The 21,715-nt window shown below is 42.7% G+C and overlaps 1 protein-coding gene and 1 long non-coding RNA gene across 2 annotated transcripts in view; one reads left to right on the top strand and one right to left on the bottom strand.

Moving 5' to 3' along the window:
• The window catches only part of SUGCT (succinyl-CoA:glutarate-CoA transferase), a 585,759-nt gene that overhangs the window by 378,462 nt on the left and 185,582 nt on the right, over positions 1-21,715 (top strand). The window lies entirely within an intron of this gene.
• On the bottom strand, positions 14,885-20,602 carry LOC141496647 (uncharacterized). Its single transcript, XR_012471075.1, has 3 exons — positions 20,300-20,602; positions 18,700-18,911; positions 14,885-15,364 (listed from the first exon to the last, which is right to left on the bottom strand). It is a non-coding gene; the product is annotated as an uncharacterized LOC141496647 (long non-coding RNA).

Consider the following 21,715-nt stretch of genomic DNA (forward strand, 5'->3'; position numbering starts at 1 on the left):
GATCCTGTTTGATCTCTGAAGGCCCCGGGCTCCACTGGGATTTTCTTCTTTTCCCTCTCTCTCTCTTGAAAAAGCAAGTTTGATAATAATGATACTTTGGGTGACTCAGACGGAAGGGCATAAATCCCTCTGAAATCTGTTGATCGGCCTTGAAAATCCAATTTAGACTTTTCCATGAGTGTAACAGGCATGTAATTAGGAGATTAATGATAGCGATAATCATCCTTTTTTCTTATTCTTTTCACCAGATCTATGATTTGATCGCAATGAGCTAACTACCAAATGGATCTCCTCTGCACTTTAGAGTCTTAGAAAGTTGCCTTGAGTTGAAGAGGTCAAGTGAGATACTTGGGGTCAGGCAGCTTTTTATTGTGGTTGTTGGGGTCTTCTGGGAAAAGATACTGGAGTGGTTTTATGTTTCTTTCTCCAGATCATTTTGTAGATGAGAAAACCGAGTCAGACTGGGTTAAATGACTTGTCCAGGGTCAAACAACTAGGAAGTGTCTGAGACTGGATTTGAACTCAGGAAGATGCTAGTAAGTAGCTAAGACAGGATTCAATTCCTAGTCTTACATCTATCTCCTTTAGCTTCAGTTGGACTGTTCTCACCCTAGTCCAGCCCTCATCACTCTTCTCCTGGACTATGGCAATAACCTTCTAATTGGTTTCTCTACCTCTCATGTCTCTCCTTTTTCTGATCTATCATCCACATAATTACCAAACTGATGCTCATAAAATAGGATTTGACAGTGACAAAAATGGTGTTCTCTAATTGCAGAGAGCTCAGTCTGGCATTTCAAACACTGCATGATCTTGTTCTCACCTATTTTCCAAGCTTTTTTCCTATTATTCCATTTCTCTCTTTTTTGTTTTACAGTCCTAATGGTCTTTGAAGTGTTACTGACATGTGGTCTTCTATTTCTACTCCATTCCTTTACTTCAGTGGTCTCCTATGTCCAGAAGGCACTACCCCTCACCTTTGCCTCTTGGAGTCCTTAGTTTTCTTCCCAACCCTTTTACCAGGTATCACTTTAAACAAGAGGCATTTCCTGATTGCCAAAATATAAGCATGTTTTTTCTCTTTCTTCCTTTTGCCAATAGGCCATTTATCATTTTGTCTCATGTTTCACATGTATATCCATATTCATGAGCTTCAGAATTCCTTTAGTTAATCATAATCTTCCATCCTTCCATCTTTCCCTTGCCTTCCCTTGCCTTCCAGTTCTTTTACTCTTCTGTTCTTTCCTAGGCCATCACTACTTTTCATGTTCTTTCCCATCTCAATTGTTACTGAAATAATTCAACTTTACACTATCTTTTCTTGCCACTCCCCTGATGTAGACTTTTGTCACCTCTTACTTTAACTATGATAAAAGCCTTCTGCTGAATCTTCCTGTCTTAAGTCTGTTCTTCTGACCTTGGTATCCCAATAGGATCCAATTACCTCCAGGATCAAGCTCTCTGGTTGGCATTGAGAGCATTTCATAACCTGGCCTCTTTCTACCTTCCCAGTCTTCTTACCCAGTTACCCTACTTCTCATGCTTGGTTGTATTCTAGCTGCATCATTGTGGGGGAGAGTGAGTCATGGAGGAGATAAATTTTGAGTTGGATTATGTAGTGATTCAATAAATAAATGAATGAAAAAAGTGTCAATTTAGCCTTTAGCTGGTGCTAAGGAGCTAGACTAGACTAAAGACAGTCCCTGCCCTCTGGGTCCTTCTCTGCTGGGAGGGAAAATGAGCCATATGAGGGGAGAGAGGGATAGTTTGGTTTGGAAAATTATAGAGATAGAAAGTGGAGCCACAGGGGAGGAGGTGGACATATCCTTTCCAGGACTATTAGCAGAGTTGATTCAATCCTGCAGGGGCAGGAGGGATCACTTTCACAGTGGTGAGGAGACTGGCAGAGCTGATGACTAGCAAGTTAAATGAATCTCTGTGAGAGCCTGCTTCCATGTAGAGGCCACCAGTACCAAGGATGGGGACTATGCCATAAAGAGGCTGGGTCTTCCAGGGCTTGGTTTCTTGTCCCAGGACTAGGCAGCTTGCCAGGAGGTGACCCTGGGTTAAGTGAGGAATGACTGGATTGGACCTAGATAGAGGGGCCAATGTTCAATTGACATTTATTAAACCTTTTAACTAGAAGGCCTAGAAGGGTGGCATACAAAGATGGAGGTCAGACAGTTACTGCCTTCACTCAACTTCCAATCTTTATTAGCAAGGTGAATATGGTGGCTGTGTGAAGGTTACCTTAGAGAAAGGGCAGCGAGGAGGCAGGGAGACTCATTTAGAGGCTATATAATGGGCCCAACACCCCTCCTCACTTAGCTGCCAATGTACAGGATTATAAGGAAGAGAAAAAGAAAACTTTTAATGACTCCCTATTGCTCAAGACACAATTATGCAAAATGTTCAGCTTGGCATCCAAACCCTTAAACTAGCTGGATCGCATTGCCTTTTTCTTGGCCCTAATGAGACTTGGTTTATGAGATGCTTCCAAGACTTGTGCTCTCCTTTCTCCATCCAATAAAGGTCTATGGGGTCATTGTGAGGGGGGAGACTTGTGAGAGGCTTGGCCACTTCTTAGAGGTAGGGGGAGGGAAGCAATGAAGGAAAGGGAAAAAACAGAAACAACCCTGGGTTTTGGGGCCCAAAGACTAGGAGAATGTCAGGGTCACTAACAGAAATAGGCAAGAGGCATTTGGAGGGGAGCATTTGGGACCTGCTGTATCCCAGGGTCAGTGGGGAAGGGTAGAACTGGGGAGTGCTCAGGCCTGAGTTAGGAATTGGATAATTAAAGCCAGGGAAATAAATGAAGTCACTAAGGAGAGAGCATCATGAAAGGAGAAACCAGACCAAAAGAACCAAGTTTTGGGGAACAGCAGCCTAGAGCACAGGACCTGGAGGGCATCCTAGATTAGGGCATGGCATGATTTGGCCATTGTATCAGCTATCATTATCTCCAAACAAAACTAAAAAAGCTTTGGAATAATGTCCAATGAGGACCACCTTCTTCTCTGTCTGTGCCCCATCCCTTCCTCCACCCTTCTTCCTGCTCATTCCTAAGTGATTCGCCCTGGTCCAGTAAGATTCACTGGAGTTTCATCTCCTGCTGCTAGTGAAATGAGAAATTAAGAGCAATCCCCCCCCCAGTAGTAACAATACAGTTGACTCTGCAGCCCCTTTCACTAGTTTGCTTGCTGGACTGTCCAGAACACAGCCCCAGCAGGAAGGGACCATCTCTACCTCTGTCCTTGACATTGCCACACACCTTTTGGGGCAGGTCACAATGCAGTCCCTTGCTCCAGGTTGTGTATCGATGCAATAAGAAGGATACCCCTCAAGGTCACTGCTGGTTGGTGGGCTGCATTCAGTTCTGACCTTCCCCTCGTCTCAGCTTTAATTGAGAGGCAGATGTACATGGCTGGTCTGGGTCTCTGGGTTGTGCTGTGTGTGTGTGTGTGTGTGTGTGTGTGTGTGTGTGTATGTGTGTATGTGTGTGTATGTGTGTGTATGATGCATGTTTGTGTGTGTGTGTGTGAGGTATATGTATGTGGGAGTTTGGGTTTGGAGGTGTGGATGTGTTTGTAGAGGTGTGCGGATGTGAATATGTGTGATATATGTAGTGTGTGTGGACACGTATGCCTATGACAAGCACACTTACCAACAGAGATGCAATGCCATTTCTAGTGTTTTTTCCCTTCCAGAGAGGATCAGAGCATCCCAGATTCAGAGCCTGAAGGAACCTCAGTAAGCTAGCCTAACCTTCCCATTTTACAGATGAGCAGACTGAGACCCAGAGTTGATAAAGGCTTCCCATCCTGGGATCCCAGTTCTAGAGCCGGGAGACTCTTAAGAGCCTTAGAGACCAATCTGGTCGGATTCCTTCCTTTGATACATGAGCACTCTGAAGCTTCAAACAGTTCAGGGAATTGTCCAAGGCCCCCCAGGTAGTCAGTGGCAGCCAGCCTGGGAGTTGAAGTCAAGCCCTTGCCCCCACCCCATCCTCTTTCCTTCAGCAATGCCCGCTTCTTCTCCATTTGCTTGATTTTCTTGGGAATGACTTGGATGTCACCAGCAGCAGCCCGGACCCCAATGTGACACAGTAACAAGAACACAGCAACTGTTAAGAAACAAAGATTCTGTTTTGCTACTTGGGACATATGGTTCCAACGCACAACAAAAGAAGAGGCAGCAGAAGACTCCGCCTGTACACAGATTTCGGCGCAGTTATTTCTAAATAATCCATCGTTCGCTTTCTCCCTCACTATCAGCATCTCATTAACACACAGGGGGCCCGCTGACGGGATGCTGGGCCTCAGCTGAAGATGCTGGTTCCTCCGGCAACCGAGAGATACTCTGGAAGGTAGGAGGCTGTGCAAGGATTCAGCAGAGCAGCCCCCCCAGGAGACGGGCAAGCTTCATCAGGCCCCAGCAGCTTAGCCCCTGGGGGCTTATCAGCTGCAGGGCTACCCCAAGGAAGGAGGGAGGAATGGGGGGGCAGAGAGAGAGGTGGTGGGGAGAGAGACAGAGACAGAGACAGACAGACACACACATGGGGGGAGGGGGAGAGAGAGAGAGAGAGAGAGAGAGAGAGGAGAGGAGAGGAGAGGAGAGGAGAGGAGAGGAGAGAGAAAGAGAGAGAGGGAGAGAGAGAGAGGAGAGGAGAGAGAAGAGAGAGAGAAAGAGAGAGAGGGAGAGAGAGAGAGGAGAGAGAGAGAGAAGAGAAAGAGAGAGAGAGGGAAGAGAAGAGAAGAGGAGAGGAGAGAGAGAGAGGAGAGAGAGAGAGAGAGAGAGAGAGAGAGAGAGAGAGAGAGGCAGGCTGGGGGTGGGGGGAGGGACTCATTATCTGCTGCTGCCAAGATCTGCCATCCAATCTGTCCATGAGTTGATTTCATCATTACATTTTTGATGGGCCCTCAACAAGCCTCAGCACTTTCTCTCTGTCTCTCTCTCTGTCTCTCTGTCTCTCTCTCTCTCTCTCTCTCTCACACACACACACACACACATATTCTTTCCCTCTTTCTTTTTTCTCTTTTCTCCTTTCTCTCTCATCCTCTCCTTTTTTCTCTTTTCTCCTTTCTCTGTTCATCCTCTCCTCTTTCTTTTTTCTTCTTTTCTCCTTTCTTCTCTTTCCCTCTCTCCTCTTTCTGTTTTTCTTCTTCCCTTTCCCTCCTCACTCTCCCTTTGTTTTTCTTTCTTTCTTTTCTCCTCCCCTTTCTCCTTCTCCTTCTCCTTCTCCTTCTCCTTCTCCTCCTCCTCCCCCCCCCTCCTCCTTCTCTTTCTGTGTCTCTGGGTCATTTAAATATCAAGTCTGTAAGAAGGTATGTATTGTGCTTCCCAAGATCCCAAGTACCCCCACACATCTGAGATCCCTAAGAGCCTCCCTGTGAATTTTGAAGAATGTGGACAAATAGCTCTCTCTTCTTTGGCTAATTCCAGTGGGCTGTTTGATCTCTTGTGTTGGGTCTGTAGCATCTAGTCTCTCTCACGTGGTCCTGCCCTCCTCCCTGTGCCTACCATGGCCAGGCCATCTTGACCCCTGACACTCCACATGGAAACACCAGCTTGAGATGTACAATTAGCCTCACATCAAGAGAAGAGGCAGCTCAAGGAGCAGCATTTACCCACGGCCCTCATTTCTTTTCCTGCTGTGTATATGTTTTTAAGAGGAGTTTCAGAAGAAAAGTATTGTTTGAGTGGAATGTGTTAGAAGTGTAACCAAATTCAAGGTCACAACAAGTACCCAGAGGAAAGGATTCTGCCATATTGCATGGTCTCCCCTCCCACTTTCATTCAAGGGTGTTAATGTGACATATGGACTTAGGCTTAGTTTCATTAAAGGTCTCAACCTGGCTTTTCATGAGTGAAATGTTGGTTTTAGTGACTCCAATTCTATCCATTTCAGATTTTTGGTTGTGAAATTGTAGCCTTTCCTGCCTACTGGGAAAACAAAAATGTTTTCACCAACTATGAGATGAAGCCTGGAGTTAGTAGGAAGTGAGTGGCTTGTTTGATGAGGCAGTAGGCTCAGGAGCATGCTTCCCAAGGGTGCCCCTTCTCCTGAGGAGAGTGAACTGGGTAGGCCAGGCTTTTCACAGGTGTGTTCTGTTGGAGGAAACCCAACTCTTTCCCATTTCCTATTGTCTAGCCCATCTCATCAACCTCACCTTCTCAAGTAGGATGCACCTTTGAGAGCAGAGGCCACTCCCTTTCTCATCTGTGTCCACCTTGGTGGATAGTAAGCATTCAATGAATGCTTGACATGAATGGATTAAAGTTATCTTGTTGAACCTTTCCAAAGGAAGACTGGCCGAAGTTCTTCAACTGCTCCTCCTTCTGGATGAGGTCAGATTGGAAAGAGGTTGGTAGTTGCAATTCGATCTCAAAGATCTCATCAGGAAAGTGATGAAAATGAGGGGTTCTTGTGCAATGAAGCCTTTCTCACTATCACATGTGAACCCAGTGGCCTGATATAGTAAGATCAGAATAGTTGGTGATCAATGGGAGACCTTGACCTGGAAGAGTCAGGTCTTTGCCATATCACCGAGGCAACTTTTGACTGAATCTGCCTCCTGATGGTCTGTTTCATTCAGCTTTGCAACCATATTCCTCTTGAAGTCTTTAATTGGCTTATCACAAGTTGCTAGGAGGTTGATGGAAATAACACCAGCAGATGACTAGTCGGCATTGTTTATTGTCAGAATTAGGATAGTATCTATACCATCTTCAAACCGACTTTTGGTCTTGATTAATGAAAACATTCTTGGCAAATGCTTTCATAGTTCATCTCATGCCGGTCCAAGAATTTCACCTTTAGTGGCACAGTTGGAATGTTCTTCTTAATCATGGTCCCAGTTCCAAAAACCAACAAAATAGAACTGGGGTCCTATTCCATTATTCCTAATTGGGGTATCCAAGCAACTCAGAACTGCTTTGAATACTCTAATTTTTTCAAAGTAAATGTTTTGAAAGGGTCTCACAGAACACTCAGCTAAGAGCATACAGGGGGGCTTGCCACAGTTGGGCTGGCACAGGTGGTAACTTGTCTTGTGAGGACAGCCACCTTGATCCCAAGATCCAACTGAAGGAGGCAGAAAGACTTCAGCAATGATTCCTCCCCTCCCCCCACTACCACCATGCCTTCCAACACTGACAGTAGGAGACTCCCACCTGATTCTACTCTCCAGGCCCCTTCTAGTAATTTAGTACCCTTGTAGAGTCTTAAATATAAATTCCTTGAAGATGGGAACAACTTAAGCCATTATTTTATTTTATTTTTTTGGGTTTTGTACTCCTGTTGTCTAACATAGTAAATTAACAGACATAAAAATAGCTGACATTTGTACAGGCCTTTCAGAATTGAAAAAACCTTTTGAGGGGTCTCAAACCTATTGATGAGTTAGAGGGTATCTGCCCCAAGCATGGGAAGACTTCCCCTGGTAGAATGGGTGGATGAGAACTGTTTGTTTCAGTGGCCACGAAGGTAGCCAAAGTAAAAACTGTTGAGTACTTTGAGCTTGGTCAGCCATTGAAGATGCCAAGGTCACACCTTGCATCCTGGACCAGTCAGTCTGTATTTGGTCACAGTATTTGGATGACTCTGGAAGAGAGAGTGAGGCTGATGACTTCCTGCAGCTCTGTCTCACTTAATCCCAGTTCACACTCAAGTCATCACCCTGTGATATCAGTTGATCCTCTTTGAAACAAAGGATGAGCAGCAGCTAGACACACATACACACACACACAGATATACACACCTTTGTTTACATCTATATCTGTATCTTTAAGGTTTATACAGCACTTTACACTTATTTCCTCATTTAATATTTACAACAGCCTTGGGAGGTAAGCACTATTATTACCCTTCTCCCTCAACTAAGCGACATGTCTTGGGTCCTACAATTAACAAGTATTGGGGCTGAAATTTGAACTAAGATCTTCCTGTCTCCAGGCTCAGTACACTAGCCACTGAGACATGCATAATGTCACCTGATTTGAGGCTCACATCTATGACTCAGTTATTATTGGGATCCCCATTTTAGTGATGAAGGAACTAAGTCTCAATATGATATTCCTATGATGATATGGTCAGTTAAGATCAAAAGTAGGATTGGAAACCTGGAGTCCTGACTCCAATCCCAACTCTGTGTAGATCAGTGACCTGGCATGATTTCTCCGCTCACCAGGCTCCCTTAGTGACTGTCTGCCATTGGTTGAATTTGTTACGTGGCTAGAATGTGATGATCCTGGCCAGCCTGGCACCTCCATCACCTGAGATTGGCTCTGAAGCCAGTACTTTCCAAGCACTGGTCACTTGCTTTTCCCTCACACAAAGAATCACAGCTGACAGCCCCATTTGAGAGGATAAAATAAGGAGAGAGAGAGAGAGAGAGAGAGAGAGAGAGAGAGAGAGAGAGAGGATCAGGTTGTGGAACTGAATGGAGTATGTGGGGCTGCTAGCCCAAAGCAGCCCCCAGGCAGAGTGTGCATGCCAGAGAAAACCTGGAATCCTCCATTATATAGCAGATGGAATATGCTGATAAACTTGGAATCTGAGATGGGAATAATAGCAACACAGCACCCCTATAACTGCTCCCAGGTTGTGTGTCTGCTTTTGGGGGGAGGGGGTGATAACCATCTAACACAAGGCCCAAGTCCCTGCCCAGCATCGTCTTCTAGTCCTTGACACGCCAGAGAAACACAAGATCTAACTGCAGAGTATTTGTTTAAAAATGAAGCAACATAAATAACCCAGGGAAGGATCAAATAGCAAAACGGTATCTGGACTTTGAAAGGCATCATTGTCTAAGCTCTTTCCCATCCCTGTGACTCCCAGGCAGACTTGGAAGGCGGAGGGGCCTTGGAGCTCAGTTCGAATAGAGAAACTAGCCTGTTTCTTGCAGTGTTTTCTGGGACTCCCTTGGGGCAGGCGGAGAACTGTTGATCACTTTTGCTGTGTCTCTGCAGTCGTCATTCATTCATTCATCCATTCAATTCATTTATTTATTCACTTCAACCACAAACATTTATTAATTGCATCATTTGTGACCAACACTGAGGATAGGAGTCATCCTTCTAGGAGCTTCTATTCTCCTGGGGAGGCAACATGTATGCATATAAATAAAGCGATAATATTTCTGAATTAAATCCAAATTGATAATCACCATGGTCTCGGGTGATTATATCTTCATGGGGTCATTTCTTTTCTCTCTTTCCTCCAACTACAACCACACAATCTTGCTGCTCCTGACCCCTGGCCCCCTAGACCCTTCCTCTTTTTAAAGCTCCCACCAATCAGAATTCTCACTTGGTGATGTCATTTTCCTATGGGATCCCATACAGCCTTCTCGGGAGATAGTGTCTTGGCCTTGAGCACTGTGGGAAATGAAACCTACCAAATGTAGCCCTAGGGAGCAAAGCTTATCCTCACAAAGCCGAAATGTTAGGGCCAACAGGACTCTGTTGCCTAATTGGGATTAATTGGATTTATAAGGTGACTCCTTCATGCTCTAAAAATGTAATTAAATCTACTATCTTTAGGGAAAAAAAGTTTTTGTTTTCCAAAGGCAATGAATTCCAAATGTGAAAAATGGCTTCTCCTTAGTCATCGTCTGACTAGCTTAACCTTTCTGAAAGCCCTACTGTGTTCTTAAGCCCTCAGAGATGTGAGTTTCCAGACCAAAATCACAACTAGGGTCTGAAACAGGATGTGTGCAATCTGTGAACTTAATTTTCACTAACATGCCATGGCCTAGTAGCACTGGAAATTCCAGGGAAGGACGGGGAACGGCAATCTCCCAATGAGTCAAAGCGAGTGGCCGAGGCTGTTTGCTGTGGTCTTGGGGTCTGGTCCCTCTTCTGCACATACCTGATACTCCTCTGGGCCATTGCTGGCCCTGAGTCACTGGGCTCCAGTTAACATTTTGTTCACACATCATTAGTGCAAGCTCTGGTCCCAGAGATCGCCTGCTCATGTCATAGCAGAAATATGTTGCCTTGTGTACACCTGTGAGTCTGGAGCTTTTCGTAGAGGGAATAGATGAGGATGAATGAGAAGACTGAAATCATCTCATTTGTGTACGGGACTCCACCTGCTGCAGGGGTCTATTTGTTTTGGACAAAATGTCTGGAGGTGTGTTTATGGCTTTAGGAAAAATATTCATTGGGGGTTACGCGATTTTAATGCTTTTTTAAAGTTTTAAATCAGATCCTTGTGATAAGTGAATGAGGTTTTATTTTTTGTTTTGTTTTTTTTCCCCCCTTTTGGTGAGGTAAGAGGAAATCATTCCCTTTATAGTTGTCAGACTGGAAGTAATTCGCCCGTGATAACATGTTACAGTAACAATGGTCCTTGTTGTCTTTGGCTGGGACAGCAATCACAGGAAAACCGATGGTCTCTTTGATGAGGTTTTACTTTCCTGCCTTCATTAAAAGTGACACCTACTTCTTGGCATCTCAGAGATTGGATGTAGTCAAGCATCTCGGAATGCCCAAACATATTGCCTGGGGAATGAGGGCAGAGTTTCTAACCATTATTACTCTCACGATCTGCCTCTTTGTTTTCTGGGGTTTTTCTTTTTGTCTTGGGTTTCTGTGGTCACAGCCTTCATCACCAAGAGGCCAACCTGTGGCTGATGAGCCATGGATGGGCTGTTAGCTGTGTTTTTGAGGAGAATGTGCATACCGATGAGCTCAACATTGTCTTTGAGTCTTTTGTCTACTGTAGACTTATTACTCTCTATGAAGCCCTTAGCAAGGCTAACAGTAAGTTAGCCAAGAAATGGCTATAAAGTGCTTATGGGCCAGGCACTTAGCTAAGCCCTGGAGAGTCAAATAAAGTCCCAAGAATCATCCCTGCCATCAGAGAGTTCACACTGTAATGGAGGAGACAACTTGTAAGTAATTAGGTAAAAGTAAGGGATTCTGAAGGATAATTAAAGACTTCAAAAAATACACAATTGAAAAATAAGGTGGCCTGGTGATATGGCAAGAATAAAGAGTAACTGTTGGATGACCCATAAGTTCTTGTCCATATCCTTCCATAAAACCACTCAAGAAGAATCAGGTCCTATGGACCACCTTCTAGGACTTTTTAACAATCTATAGGGACCAATGGAATACCCAGGGTCTCTCTTGGTTATCCCTAATTCTCTCTGTGTGACTGGACCACCTCCTTCTTTAGTTGAAAGTTTCCTGGTTGTACCACTCTTTGTACCCTGGTTATTTCTTCTCATTGTGCTTCATTGCTTTTGGATCATCACATTTTTTCCCGTCAGGGATTAAGTAATTATTTCATGACTCACAGCTAGAGCCTTCTTTGAATGTGTGGCCAATGATAAACTTCTGGGGTAGACAATAATCTTCTTTTCTGTATTCTCCAGTGCCTGCCAAAGTACCTGCCATGTTAATTGGCACAGTGGACAGAGCACTGGTCTTGGAATCAGGAGGATGCTAACACTTACTAGCTGTGTGACCTTGGGCAAGTTACTTAACCCAGATTCCCTTGCATTCAGGGTCATCTCCAGTTGTCTTGATTCATTTCTGGTTGCTGGACCCAGTTGACTCTGGAGGAGAAAGTGAGACTGGTGACTTGGCACAACACCCCTTCACTCTAATCCAATTCATGTGCTTGTCATGGCCTCACTTCCCTGATGGCAAGGTCTTTCTCAAGAATGAAGGACAAACTTAAGAATCAATTGTGCTCCTATCAGAGGAGCAAGTCTAGTCTAAGGATGTGAAATGAATTTTTTCCAGGACTCGGTCTTGTGCTACTGCTGACCATCCCCCAGTGATTAATAACAAATACTTATAAGAGGGTCAGTCTGGGGATGCATATGACAAAGGTTGGGAACCTGGGCTGAGAACTGACAGAGAAAATGAACTTGTCTCTTGAGTCACTCACCTATCCATCTATTGGTATTTACTATGTTACACTTGGAGCTACAGAGACCAAAACCAAATTTAACAGTCCTTGCTTACAAGGAATTTACCCCCCACTCTTTTGGGGTGAATAGCAAGTTTATACATAAAGAAAGCTCAAATCAATACAGCCATAAAGTTACTAAAAACAAATTAATTGAGGAAATTATGAAAGGTTTCACGTAGGTGGTATTTGAGCTGATTTTTTGGCAACAAAAATGATTCTGGGATCAATGGTGAAGAAGAGTGTAGTACAGCGTGTTGGCTATCCAGTGTAAATAATCCAGAGATTAGAGATGAAGTGATTTATATGAACAGTAGAGAGAAGACCAGTGTGGTTGTATTCTAGACTAGGGGGGATCATGTCCAATGATGCTGGAAAAGTAAATCAGATTCATTTGTGAGGCTAAATAGAATTTATATTGGATCCATCATTCTCCTGATTCTTCTCTTCCCTCTCTTCCCTCTCCTTAACTAGGTCCTTTGCTAGATCCTCTTCCAAATCACACCCTCTAATTGTAGATATCCCTCAGGATTCTGTCCTAGGCCATTTTCTCCTCCTCTGTATTCATTTGGTGATTTACTTTAGCTCCCATGGATTTCATTACCACCTCTATGCTGAGGATTCTCAAATCTCCTTTTATGACCTTAAACTTCTGATCTTTAGCATCATATCTCCAAATGCCTTTGAGACATATCCAACTAGATGTCCAATAGACATCAATATATCCAAAATGAATCTCAACATCTTTCTCCCTAAAAATTCCCTATTCCTACCTTCTTTCTAACTGTAAAGGGCAATACCATCCTCTCAGACCCTGATCATATCCTCAGTGTCACCCTGGACTCCCCACTATTTCTTGCTCTCCATATCCAAGATGGTGCCACGGTCTGTCCGTTCCCAGTGACATCATCTTGTCAGTTTCACCTCTGTAGCATCTCTCCAAGACACCCCCTTTTCTCCTCTGTCCATCCCCAATCCATTGTAGACTCATCCTCTCACCCTTGAATTATTTTAGATTCTGTCTGCCTCGTCTTCACGTGCTCAGGTCCATTATCCATTCAGCCACTAAAGTGATTTTCCTAAAATTCAGATCTGTTTAGGTCACCCCTCTATTTAATAAACTCCAGTGGCTCCCTATGGCCTCCAAAATCAAATGCAAAATGCTCTGTTTGGGGCGGCTAGGTGGCACAGTAGATGGAGCACTGGCCCTGGAGTCAGGGGTACCTGGGTTCAAATCCGGCCTCAGACACTTAATAATGACCTAGCTGTGTGGTCTTGGGCAAGCCACTTAACCCCATTTGCCTTGCAAAAATCTCCCCCCAAAAAACAAAAACAAAAACAAAGCAAACAAAATGCTCTGTTTGTCAGACAAAGCTAATGTGAAATGTTTGTGTCCCATAGGTATTTGGTTACTCCCAATAAGTTGAATGCTTCTCTGAGTTCTAGGTCTGATTAGGACTCCCTGGCTATTCTCCACAGGTGGAACTTTAGAGGGCATCTGGCCCAGTCTTTTAGTTTGCACATAAAGAAACTGAGCCCTAGTATAGATATGAGACTTTCCCAAGGTCAGAATCATTGAATGTCAGAATTGGAAGGAACATTTGAGAAAATAGAAAGCTGGTAGGCAGTGCAGTATTTGAACCCATGACTCTGTACTCCATATATAGCATCTTGGCCTCCCTCCTTTTGGTGTCAGGAAGTTTGGAAAACCACCAGTCTGTACTCGAGGGGAGTCAGGAAGTACAGACAATGTTTTACCATTTGAAGAAATAGCCATTTGCAAGTGAGGCCACTGAGACAGGTGAGCAGAGAGGTCCAGTCTTCCACTTCTATACCCCCCAGTCTGTCCTCATGGAAGACAAGCTAGGGCCCAACTGCAGGCTGGTGCTGCCTGTGACCTTGCATCACATCCTGGGATGAAAGGCTTCTGAAGAAGCCTTCCTTCCCCTTTTCCTTCCCTTCCTCCCAGGATGGCATTCTTTCCAGATAGGCCGTTCTTTCCTTCAGCTGACTGCTACTTATAAACTGAAACATGAAAAGGAAGGAAAGGTTTGAGGCCTTGAGACTGTACCTCTCTCACTTGGGTCAGTTTCAACTTTTGTTCCCCCTTCCCCTTTAAGATGCTTTTACTAATTAAACTCATTATTAAAATGTTGTTTAGGAGGAAAGGACATAGATTTCTCATTATGTCTCCTTTTTTTTTTTTTCTATTTCATTTTCTACCTTTTTTTTAAAAGAAGTTTTTGTTGTTGGCATGCATTTCTGCCCCATGGTGCTTTCTGGAAATACTCTGTCCATGTGCCACCTGCTGCCCAATGGTAGTTAATGAGCTAACATTTCTACAGCAACTATTATGTCCTAAGTACTAAGAACTTTACAAATGTCTCATTTGATCTTCCCAGTAGTCCTGGGAGATTGGTGTTTTTCCCTTTTACAATTGCAGAAACCAAGTGAGAGGTTAAATGACCTGCCCAGGGTCACACAGCCAGTACGTGTCTGAGGCCAAATTTGAATTCAGGTCTTCCTGGTCCCAGTCATCTCTAACTGTTAGAAGTGTTAGAAGGACATGCTGCTTCTCATGCCTGGATAGTTCTTCCTCCTCACCTCTCCCATAACTTCTTTCACTGTCATTTTCTATCTGAACCTTTCCTGATTACCCCAGTTTCTAGCTTCATCTCAACAGGAGAGTGTATAATTTACTTTTTTATGTTTTTAATTTACTTTTTCTTCCTTCCTACCCCCTTCCAACACCATAATGTTTTTCCTTTGCATTTGTGAAATGTCTGGCCAGAGCCTGGCACAGAGATGACCTTTTAAAATGTTCAAGGAAGGAAGGAAGGAAAGAAAGAAGGAGTATAGCTTACCTTACTTGTAGCCTTAGGCTACCTGTCAAACCATTCCACCCTTCCTCTCTAAACACAGAAGCTCAGAGAGAGAATTTATAAAGAAAATGGCACTTTATAGAGAGCGGTCCAGCCCATTTCTCTGAAATCAATCTTTCCTCCAGTTGGATTCTGGGACCTGGAAATGTGAGCAGTGAAGATTTCCGGTGAATTGATGATAAATGACCACAAGTCAAACCAGACCAAACCAGGCTGTTGAGGCATCCAGACCCGTTTTAGTTGGGACTTAGAAAGGCAGCCAGTTGGAGAGATGGCCAGTAGAGGAGGAATCCATTGGAATCTCCTTCCCCTGAATGACCTCAGGTACATTACAACCTCAGTGATCCTCAGTGTTCTCATCTGTGGAATGGAGTCATTAGGTTGATGGCGGCACTTCCAGCATCCTATGATGTTCTGAAGGAGTGTGTTTGATGCTTGCAGTCTCAATAATTTAGGTGGAAACATGTAATGGGGATAGGGAAAGGGACAGAGCCAGGGATTTCATTGGCCTGGAGATCTTCTGGTCCTTTATCATTTTTACTGTACCAGAGAGCTGCTGAGAGAGCATGAGAAATGAAGTGACTAATGCAGGACCACCCAGGTGAAACTTAACTGAAAATTCTCCTTTAGTCCTGAATGGAACTCTGCACTGAGCCCCGCTTCCTCCCAGAGAGTCTAATGGGTACCATAGCTATCACTCCTATGTATTTTAAAGCTGGCTAGTCAGAGCACCTTATCTCTTTGGAATCCTGCTGCAGCCTTGGGATTGGGAGGGAGGAGCTGATCTCATTCTCACTTTGAGAAGAGGAAACTGAGGCTGGCCCTGGGTCATGCAACTCCCCAGTGGAAGGGAGCTCTCCTGCCTCTCTCTCCTTCCCAAACTCTACCATCTGGCCAGGTTCTGGAGTATTACCAGAAGGGCTTCCATTGTTGGAGGGAGTTCTCTCCTTTGGGCTTGAAGGACTCTGAAAAGTGACAAACCTGACAGAAGTTTCAAAAAGACGCTTTCTGATGGACACAACATACATGCATGCATATGGATGCATACATATGTACCTACATATGTCCATACATATGCATGTTTCTAGACGCATATAGATGCATGTATGTGAAACCCAAGAAAAGCACGGACATGGGAAGAGAGCACCGGCTGCCCTGCAGGATTTCAAGTCCCAAGGCCCATGGGAACTCCAGCCAGTGATCCTGAACGGTTCACAAGTCTTTGCAGGATCATGGAGAATGGGGGGATGACCATTTCTATGATAAAGACAGAGGATTCCATGAGCCAACTCCAAGACTGGGAGCTTGACTTTGACTCACAGCAAATAATAAAAAAGAGGTAAGACAAAATGTGGTTATACAAAGCCATAGAAGGTTCATTGGGACCAGGTGGGCCGAGTGAATCATGTCTGGCTTTTGTGGGTTTTTTTTTTTTTTGACAAGATAACTAGACTGGAGGACCAGTAAATAGTCAGAGAATATAGTATGGCAGTTAGTGACACAATGGATAGAGTGATAAGTCTAGAGTTGGGAATACTGAAGTTCAAATCTGGCTTCAGGCACTCAATAGCTATGTAACTAAGCAAATTACCTTCTGCCTCAGTTTCCTCAAGTGAAAATGGGAATAATAGATGATGTCTAAATGCTAATTCCTTTCTCTTCTCTCTCCCCCATCCCTTCTTTTTCCCTAGCATACCTATATTTTGAGGAAAAGTCTTTCCTGCTATTCTTACTGACAACATAAAGTGAAGATTTTTCATATCTTTTGTGTCCTAGATCTCTTGGGCAGTCAGTCTGGGGAAGCTTCTGGACCCCTTCTTAGAATCAAATTTTAAAATACATAATTAAGATTGGAATATATTCAAAAGAGAAAAATGAAAAAAAGTTCCTAGCCCCCTGGAGCCCTTTCCTGGAGAGATGTAGCCTAAATGATCATAAGGACATATTTAGAACTGGTCAAATGGAAGGAATCAGAATGGGTTCGTGACACATTACTGGAAGATCTGGAATGACTGGATCTCTGTTCATTTTTATCAGTGACTTAGATAAAGACAACAAAGGTATCCATGACAGGGAGCTGGGAGGGGTAACTCATACATCAGATGACAGAGCCCAGATTCAAAAAAAAAAAAGGTCTTGACATATCTGAGTTATGGACCTTCTCTATGCTTATAATTTTGTTTGAATTTGGAAAGATAAAAGGAAATTTTAAGAAGGTTCTTATTTTCTAGGAGTCATAAAATTTCAAGTCTGGGTGGGGGGAGGTTAATATCTATAACAAATCTATACATTAATCTATGATTAATGGAGATAGAGGCTATTAAATAGTATTTCAGGAGCAAAGCAGATCCACTAGGAAGATGACCAGGAAAGTCACTAGAGGGATCAGTTTTTTCCCTAATATCTCAACTCTTGTAGTATTCTCAGTTTTCATTTGTTAGAGGCAACTAGATACCACAGAGATGCCTGAGTGGTCCTGGACTTGGAGTCAGGAAGAACTAAGTTAAAACCCTGCTTCAGATATGAATTATGTGACCCAAGACAAGTCACTACCTCTCAACTTCAGTTTCCTCATTTGTAAAATAGAAATGATAGTTGCATCCAAGGATCAAGGTTGCCATGTAATATGTTTTGAAAACCTTAAAACCCCATGGAAGGATTAACTATAGCAACAATAATAAAAATGATTCTTTAAGAACCTGGTCCCTGTAAATACAGAGCAATTCTTGGGTGCTCTCATTTCCCTTGTTTTTGTACGTATAAGACTGAATGTTAGGGGTTTTAAATGTGAGAAATTACCTAGACAGGTCTTCCTCTTAAGACAGGAAATCCTTCTATATCATTATTGACTTCCTCCATTGATATGGAGATCATAATTAAAGAAGAAATGCTGGGGCAGCTAGGTGGTGCAGTGGATAAAGCATCGGCCCTGGAGTCAGGAGTACCTGGGTTCAAATCCAGTCTCAGACACTTAATAATGACCTAGCTGTGTGGCCTTGGGCAAACCACTTAACCCCATTGCCTTGCAAAATCTAAAAACAAACAAACACAAAAAGAAGAAATGCCTCCATAATTGACTAGTCTTGATAGAATTTGCCACAATTTGACTCCTCTGAATTCTATTCCTTGGTCCTAGTTTGGCAGGTATAATAACACCTCCTCAAATCAACAACCCATCAAATATTGAATGACCACTTCTCCTTGCCTCTCCTTCCTCTTCCTCAAGGAACTTTCTATTAGTTGAAAAGAAAAAAAGTTAACTGTCTGTCTATCAATCTTTCTATCTATATCTATATCTATCTATCTATCTATCTATCTATCTATCTATCTATCTATCTAATCTGTCTTCTGTTTATTCTTTTATCTCTCCATCTGCTTGTCTTTTCATCTGTTTATCCACTTATCTATCAATCTATCTGTCTATATGTCTAACCACATGTGTATAAAGGTAAATATATATATATATAAATATCATATATGTGCACATGTATTTATAGACACATATACCCATCTTAAATGCAGTCATTTCAGGAGTCTGGAGCACTAGCAACTGAGGTGAGAGGGGAAGGAATGCTTTATGGACTATTAAGTCATTTGTCCTTAGAGCGCAACCCAGGCAGGGGAATTACAAAGAAGTGAATTCAACCTGGCAGTTAGGACAGATTTGCTAACCCTGAGAGTTATTTGGAGTGGAGTGGACTGCCCCAGGAGAGAATGAGTTTTGAATTCTCCCACCAAAGGCTGGTTGCCCAATTAGAAGGTTTATTTCTGGTTTGAATAAAGGTTGGACCAGAGAACCACTGGGGACCCTCCCAACTCCAAGATTCTCCAAGTGAATTCCCAATTCAATCCAGTGGCGAGCGGGATCTGAGTAATGCTATGCTCATTTACCTGTAATTAGTTGAATATCTAAGCATTTTTGTGGCAGGCCTCAGGAATGATCAGAGATAAAATAAAGCAGCCAGTCTTCCAGGCTTTTGCCTACTTCCTGTTGAACCCCAGCTAAAGCATCCCAGTCTCTTTAAGCCTCGATCACGTTTTTAAAGAGTTTCAGAGTCGAGTCACTTTTTCTTTCAGTAACTTAATCCAGGTTAGTCTATTTCCTGTTGAGAAATTCTGTCTTATTTAAGGAAACCAAAAAACAATTCAACATAAGCAAGTATGACAGTTGTGCAAAATCTTGGGGAAGTTGTAAAATAAAATGGTTCCCATAGCTTGGGGCCAAGGATGGGTCTCTTGTGATTTGCTCTCCTATGTTTTCCTGGCTGTCTTCTCCAGCCAACTGAGCTTTCACTCAAGGGAAGGATTGTGCGATCTGCCCTCAGATCCCAGCTCCTTACCCCTGATTGACATTCCATCACATGCATGCCTTTTGACCTTGCCTGCCTTTGTGGGATTCCCATCAGGATTTAGAGGTGGTTGAATGATCCCTAAGTGTGGAGTGAATGAGGCCACCTCAGATTCTCCTTTACCCTGACCTTCTACAGAAGGCATTTTGGCCATAGTTAATACTCTCAAAGTCCATTTTGCATTTGCTTAGTAGGTTCTCAGATCATCCTTTGTCTAATGAGTCAGTCTAGTCAACACTTTGAGAATAGGGAAAAATTGTTTAATCCCTTGGTAGAACCAAGCCTTCTTTGTTAAGCATCTCTCATTTATCAGTAAAATATTGATCTGATTCAGATATCCACAGTTACCCAAGCAGCTTTAGAGACTCTACATTCTAATGCTATCACACTTGAGCATAGAGTTTAATGAACACCTTCTTTAGTCAATTCTTATTATGTTTACAGATATTCATAGATACACATATACATACCTAGATACATACAACCACTTGAGTCTTTGTTTAGGCTGTTCCCCTTGCATATACTAGAATCCATCCCCACTTTTGGTATTTTCAATCTTTAACTTTTTTCCAGATTGAGTCCAAGCACCATCTCAGTCTCACCAGTTTCCTATAGTGAATTTTCTCTTGCTCTCCAAGTGATCAGATTTCATTATGAACTAGCCTTCTCCCTATAGAAGGCTTCTCCCTGTGACCCTTTCCTCTGATTGGTGAATCCCTGGTCTGGATCACCATTCAATAATATGCTTAGATTATACTAATATCCTCTAGAGGTACTCTTTACTCTCTGAACTTTCCTATCTCTTCTCAAGCAGCCTTGCCCCATAAGGTACCTCTTCTCCTGAAATATTCTTCAGATTCTTTCTATATGTAATCTGTCCTTATTAGAATATAAGCTTGTTGGTGATAGAAAATGCATTTTTATTTCTTTGTATGACTGGAATTAGTAGTGACTATTACATAGAAAATGTTTACTAAATATTTTATCTAGTTAGAGCACAGAATGGAAGAAGTGGAAGTGACAACATTAGAATCATATCAATTGCCATCAGAAAGATAATTCAGTGCTACAATCCAATTAAATATGTATTTATTATGCTATTAATATGTTCAAGGCACTGTTAATTGAGTTAGAATGTTTACCTTCATTGTGACAAATATCCATTCTGTTAGCTCAGGGAGTTTAGCCATAGCATTATCATGCCTCACAGGACCCTGAAGAGTGACCTGGGATCCTTGAAATTCTCACTGGGACCTTAGCCCTGGAAGGTTTGCCAGGCTGGAAAGGTTTCTGATATGTATCTGCTGGGAGTTTTGCTATCTCTAGTCTGTGAACTGATTTAGCTAAGCTGACAAAGGTTCATCACTAGGTTGATCACAATGACTGGCAAGAGCTGTCTACCATATTACAGAGCGGCTGTGATCTATCTTGGAAGAGGTACCTGTGAAATCATAGGTCCTAGCAGTACTTAGCCACAAGGTGGTGCTGCTGACCACCAACCTGATCTTACATACCAAAAGAACTAGGACCCAGGAAGTTTCATATACACTTTGGCTGTTGTGTCTTCTACTCATGCCAGAAGGAACTCTGAGTGAGTGCCAAGCTCTTCATAAGTCAAGAGAATTGAATACCTTTTCCCCACAGCTCCATTTCTTTCTTGTTGGCTTTGTTTGGTTTGTTAGCTGAATGGTTTAAGACTTATCCAAGCAGAATAGTAACACTGTGGATAAGATAGTCCACAGAGGAATCCTGCCTCTTTCTCCTAATGCCCCATGCCCCTCACCCCCAAATTATTACATCATTCAATTATTATAACTCTCATCATGTGACCAGACAATAATAGAATTAGACATTCAAGCAGATGGATGTGTGTTAGTTATATAGAATTTCTTTATTCAAAGGCATAAAATCAATCAAAAAAGGTGTTGATTTTTCCTTTGTATCATCTTCCCAAAGGTGAGTTTAGTGATAGACACACAGTATGGACACTTAATAAATACTTGTTGGCTCAAGCATTCCTGAATGTCTGGACTTGAATCTTCTTCCAAAATCTAGCTGTGTACAACCCTGGTATTTTAGAAAGACAACTAGGAGGACATTATCTTCCAGAGAATGTCTCTAGGTCATATAGTTATAGGTTTTTTAAACAGCTTGAATGTTGTACCCTCAAATAGTCATGATGCATATACTTTAGCCAACCTACCAGTTATGGAAGTCTAACTACTTTGAATCTGTTCAAAATCACTTATGGTATCTTCTATATCCAAAGTACTATACTTCCTTCCTTTTCTTAGTTGCCTACCCTATCCATCACTGTCCACATATGTGACTATCTTGTGATGAAAACCTGACAGAAAGCTGGGTAGGTAGCTAAGAATAAAGTATTTCCAACTTTAATATTTGACCTTCTCCTAACATTATTTCTCTCAATGATACAAGGCTGATTTTTGCACATGATACCAAAAATTTCTAAGTCATCTTTAAATTGGTTTGTTTATAAACAGGGCTTAGTATTTAAGAAAGATTTAAAAAGACTCAAAAAAAAAATCATCATTTTA

This window comes from Macrotis lagotis, chromosome 8 (assembly GCF_037893015.1).
Source record: "Macrotis lagotis isolate mMagLag1 chromosome 8, bilby.v1.9.chrom.fasta, whole genome shotgun sequence".
Taxonomy (NCBI): Eukaryota; Metazoa; Chordata; class Mammalia; order Peramelemorphia; family Peramelidae; genus Macrotis; species Macrotis lagotis.